The sequence below is a fragment of the Anolis carolinensis genome, chromosome 1, assembly GCF_035594765.1.
Source record: "Anolis carolinensis isolate JA03-04 chromosome 1, rAnoCar3.1.pri, whole genome shotgun sequence".
Classification (NCBI taxonomy): Eukaryota; Metazoa; Chordata; class Lepidosauria; order Squamata; family Dactyloidae; genus Anolis; species Anolis carolinensis.
This window is the reverse complement of record NC_085841.1, coordinates 83,831,970-83,837,969: the sequence shown is the minus strand read 5'-3', so window position 1 is coordinate 83,837,969 and position 6,000 is coordinate 83,831,970.

Here is a 6,000-nt window from a genome sequence, read left to right as displayed (position 1 = left end):
AAAACCCCAGTCAGTGATCATGTTGACTTGGAGGTTCTGAAACTCGGATCCTAAGCTTTCCCAAGCTATCCTCTGGAATAATTAACATACATTTGTAACTGATTTTTGCCTTCAGCCTGCAATCATACTTAAATCCCTTGGAGTCAGTAGGAGTTAAGCAGCTTAGCCAGGTGCAGGACTGCAGCCATTGTAGCTTAATCAGAGCAATTAAAACATCTATGAGCCACATTCCGGATTCATCTGTACCCAAGCTAGACTAATCTGAAGTACAGCTGACTCTTAATTACCACAGAATGTGTAGTCAGTGCACAGCATCTCAGAGCTTTCTATGGAGATGCTGTCAATGAATGGAGGTCATAAATTGAGGAAGACTGGGAAAGGATATGAGGTTGTCTGAGTGCTGCATCTCATGGCCATATCTTTTATTCAGTACACAAAAGCTGCCTTTTAAAAGCAACCCTTGCTATATGTTTAAAGAAACCGTTCTGACCACAAGGCAGACAGATTACATCTTCCTTGCTCTGCAGTCTCAGCTAAGACTGTCTGCTCAGTAAGGTGAGGGATAAATGAGGGCCATCTTGAAGATCAGCCTTTGCGTTTTTTGTAATATGCAATAGGTGTTAGAACTGGGTAGAACCATTTATAAATCATAGGCACTTTAATTACTTTTTGCATTCAAATAAGCCCAGAAAATGAGGAAATATACAATATAATTGTGCTAGGATCATTTGTAAATTTGATATTAAGAATATGTTTTGGGAAGTATTGCTTGATATCCACCTGTAATATATATACTGCAGTTTGCTAGTATTGAATACTATAGATCCAGTGAAACAGTATGAATTCATTGTTATTAGTCCACATAGATGTAAATACCTCCATGCAGGCCTGTAGCGAGGGGGGGGGGGGTTAGGGGTTCAAAGCCCCCCCCTCCCCCCGAAATTGTTCAGGTTAAAAAAAAAACCTGGTTTACTCATGAATTTTAACTGGTTAACCAAATCCCCATGCTAAGTCTATGAGATGTAAAACATTAAGAGTCCCTCCAGGCACTATCTCAAGCAGATATTGACAGGTCTGAACCCGGGGGGTGGGTGAGTCAGGGGTTCAACCCCCCCCCCTCCCGCCGAAATTTTCAAAACCCCTCCCGATATTTTTTTCTGGCTACGGCCCTGCCCCCTTGGCCTATTCAGTCACATGCATACTCTTCAACTGTCCCAATTTGTGGTTTGACTGTTTAAGCTACTTTAAAAAAAATACTTTTTCACAGTTTTTCAATGAATATCTCAGAGAGTCTCAACCAACTCATAGCTTGTGGCAGCCACAAAAACAAAATTTCTGGAGTATAACAACTACTTTCAAAGTAAGTATTGCACAATTAAACAGGAAATAATCCTTTCAAACCAGGAACAGAACTTTTTCCAAATGTTGTTACCTAGTGTAATAGAAGCTCTTCACTTCAGACCTCTTGCTATCCATATCTGGAGAGCAACAGAAAGGACAGAAATTGAGAAGGAAGAAGGCTGATGTACTCCTTCTCTTTGTACACTGAACAATAATAAAATAATAAAACTTTATTTATAGACTGCTATCTCCCCAAAAGAACTCAGGGCGGTTTCCAACACATATAGCAAATATTCAATTCCAGGAAAATGACATAATAACAAATTGCATCAAGACAATGCACATCAAAGAAAATAGAACAGCCATTACTATAAACTTAATACCAAATAGAAATTAACCAAAAATAGAACTTGAGAACCATAGCAAACATAATCACATAATATGAATTTAAACAGGATAAAATTTAAAACAACTAGAACCATGATTGGAGGTAAAATGGTTCTCAACAGTTAACAGGCTGAGATTAATTCCAGTAGCTAGAAAGATTTAATATATCTAAGTGATGTTATATACCGAGGCATACCGGTATTAGTTGTCCTCCTATCCATTTGCCAAACTGCATAGGTGTGTTTTTAGTAGCTTTTTAAAGGCGAGGAGAGAGGGGGAAGTTTTTAGTTCTTTAGGGAGGGAGTTCCAGAAGCGGAGAAAGACCATGGAGAAGGCCCCCTCTCTCATTCCCATCAGCCGTGCTTGAGACGGAGGTGGGACCGAGAGGAGGGCTTCCTTCACGGATCACATCACTTGTGCTGGTTTGTAAACAGAGATGCGATTCTGTAAGTAGTCTGGACCTGAACCATTTAGGGCTTTATAGGTAATGACCAGCACTTTATATTTTGCATGGAAGCAGATTGGCAACCAGTGGAGGTGCTGCAGCATGGTAGTCATCCTCTCACATGTTTGACTAACAACTGAAAAGGGAGCTAAATGTTTGCTGTGGAGTTTTTTTTTATCAGCACTTCATTGTGAGCTTGTTATACACTATAATATTCTCATTACAGCAAGTTCTTCTTTATTTCTGCTTTCAGACACTTTTGTGTTACCTCCTGCCAGAGGGAAGAATACTTAATGTAATAAACAGCTGCCTGTCTGACATCTAAAATGCACATTGTTCACTTTCATACCTTGCCTACAGGAGCCATATAATAACTGCCATAAGATATTGAGTTGAAGGGCTATCAAAGGAGAAGGCAGTCAATATTGATATCACTGCAGGAATGTCAGAAGTCTCAGTATTGCATCTCAAAATGCATGGCCCAAACAAATGTCAACAGTAGAATGTAACTTTTTCTTCTAGAGGGGTGTAGAAGTGCCCTCAGATGCTTTTTGAGAGTCATCTTCTGAACTCAGACAGGAAAAGGTATTTCTTGTCATATGAGTTTCCTTCTGAAATTAAGCATTTTCTACTTTTTGTTCCAGCCATCTTGGGAGTTCCTCAGCCAACACCCAGTGCCTCACCTTTTGTCATTTTGACAGCAAAGACATTGTTGTGCTCACTTACCTCTTCTATATATTGCACGTGACTCTAACTCCCACTCAGGAGCCAATATCAACTGTGTAATGGAGGAATAGTCTCTTTAATCAAACTTATTCATTAGGAGTATTTCCCTCAGCAGGTCATATCTCACAGTCTCAGATTATTCCATAGATTTCTAGAACTGTACAAGGATGATTATTTATTTATTTATTTACAGTATTTATATTCTGCCCTTCTCACCCCGAAGGGGACTCAGGGCGGATCACATTGTACACATATAAGGCAAACATTCAATGCCATATAACATAGAACAGAGACAGAGACAGACGCAACCTGCTCAATAATCTTTGCAGGTTGTCTCCAAGGCTGTGTTAAATATTAATATTAAAGGCATTAAATGTATGCTTGGAATCAAGACAGTCATACTTAGAACAAACACATTTTCAAAAACTGTTTCAAAATAGTACTCTCTAAAAAAAAAAAAAAAGTGGGGGGCGGGGTCTCCTGGAAAACTATCCAGAGGTTATTTCATGCACAAGATCCCAGAGAAGACATTTGCTATATTTTTCAGTCTTCTTCCTACTGAAAAAAGAAAACTCATAAAATATAAGCCCCAATCCCTCCCCATCTTTCTTTCCTGACAATTATAAAGTGATATGATATCTTTCCTGGAGTCCATGTGTCCAAATTGTTTATGACTTCCTGTTCAGTGTCATGGGTGTTGTTCTTTGTCAAGCTAATACATGACTTTGGACTCATTGGCAGTTTCATCTTAGGCAATCAGATGCTTCTCAATAAGATAGGTGTGGTTGTGTCAAGAAAAACATCAGCTTTAGTGATCAAACACCATCATTAACCATTTAATACTGACCTGAATGGGCATCTTCAAAGTTCTTTTGTATAGTCAATTATAGACAGCAACAAATGCTTAATATTTTTAATTTAAAGGTCAGAGGACAGAGAGTTTCCTAATACCCATGCAATGAATCATTGAAGAAGATCAATAGATAACACTAGAGCTAAAAAGCTTTAAGTTCTGCCTTCTGTCTTTCTCTTTGCATTCTCAAACAATACACAGTTTGAATATCAGTTGGGGTATATATGTGGACAGATTTTGCCAGAGTCTCAAAAAGCTACTTTTTGGACTATAAATACCAGAATGATCCAGCCTGCATAGACACTGGCTATCAAAGACCTTGTGATTTGGATTATGTGAGATCTGCAAAAGGCTGAATGAAAGTCTAGAGTCCATGAAAGCACTCCACCACATATTCCAAAGTATTTAGAAATGTCCCTGCTTTTCCTATTTTATGACTATATTGTTGGAAACACAAATATAACATTATGATTGAATTTTTCTCTTCATCTGATCACGTTTTTCCACTTATATTTTGATCAGGTTTAAAACAACTTTAGAGAGAAGCTGACTAGGACTGAAAAACATATTCGTGATGAATTTTATTGTATTGTGACTTCTACAAAAAGTATGTCTCAAGTTACTTGAAGTGTTTAAGTAACACTTAGCCTTGTAATAAACTGTTGGGAAAATGTGCCTGGTGACTGAAAATCACAACAAGAGGGTGGGGGTTTTGACTGCAAATACAAGGCTTCCTAACACATGATCCCAGTTGAGCCATGGGAAAGAGTCTTGTAACTTTTATTTCCATGCTGGAATAGCATCCTGAGTAATTGCCTAAGTGCCTTTCAGCAATTTCAAGTGAACAGCTTTTTGGTATGCAATTTATAGGCGTTGCTTATTGGAAGACTTAGCCAGTAAGGTGTTGCTTCATCCAGCCCTTGCTTAAGGCGAAGACACAAAACAAGTTTCAACAGAAGTCTCAAATGCAGTCATCATCTCTTCAAAGAGCTGCTGATTCAGCTCTATGGAGTGCCATTTTAAACATGCAGGTTTTCCCTGACTATTTTCTCAAAAAAAATGTACAGAAAAACTTGGGTTTTAAAAAAATCTTCAGGCACTTGATCCCTCCCAGTCAATGATCTCCTAGGTTTTTGTTCAGCAGCACCCTCCTTTTCGTTCACTATGGCCAGGTTTTCCACTTATTCCGTTTCTCTGGGCATCACTATTAACACTGTTTAACAACTAAACATGACTTGAGTTTTAGGTTTTATGCCTGAAACTAACAAGATCTGTTGTCACTATGTGGTTCAGTGGAAGCAGCAATAAAGATAGTCATATTTGTCTCTAGAGCCATCTCTAAACGCACACTCTAAAACGTTAGCCAGAAACAAATTGAAGTAGACACAGTTGTTGGAGAGGAATAATGAGAGAGGCAGGAGCTCCCAGCCAGAGGGGAAAGTGTTGTACTCTGGTCTCATTCTACTCTATCCGTATCCCTCATGCACTAGTTTATTTCCTTACCTTTGACACCTATGTTTAGTGTAAATTTTGAGCCCACTAGTACCACAAAACCCGAGGATGTTACAAATCTTGTAACTTTCTTTATACAAGAAGCCAGCTCACCTCACCCTTCCCCCCACCGATGTTTTGCATTTGATCCTTTTCTTCAGAATACAATTCAGTTTCCAACAAAACTGTTCACACACTCCAAGTTCAGAATGTTTCTGTTTCAGTTGGCGTAGGTTTTAGATGATTAAGAGCCACACCTGAGGTGTGTCTATGGGAGAGCTGATATACATGCCTAAGCATATATATCATGTTGCTTTGATTTTCATCTGTTGACATTACAAAAATAACAAAATTCATATTGGCAGATTCCCTTACTTGTTTTAGTTCCACAAATGAAAAAGTTATCCTTTATTCCTTACTTTCTGCCGATTTCATTTTCAGAACATACCTCTTCTGGAATTTGTGACCTGTTAAGACACTTTAAGCTTCTGATTTCTTTATCCATTTTCCAGGCTTTTATGTTTTTGATACCTTATAGGTAAATAACTGTCTTATGCCATGCCTGGTGTTAACAAGGATAAAGTCACTCTATTCCATCAAAATTAATGCAGAGATTATTGGCAGGGTGAAAAAAATAATTATTGTGTACATCTAACATCTATGAAGCATGTTTTTGCAAAAGGACAGTAAGAGTTTCAACAGGGTTATTGTCCCCACACAGCAGGATACCTAATCCCATTATCAGCCATCACCTCCT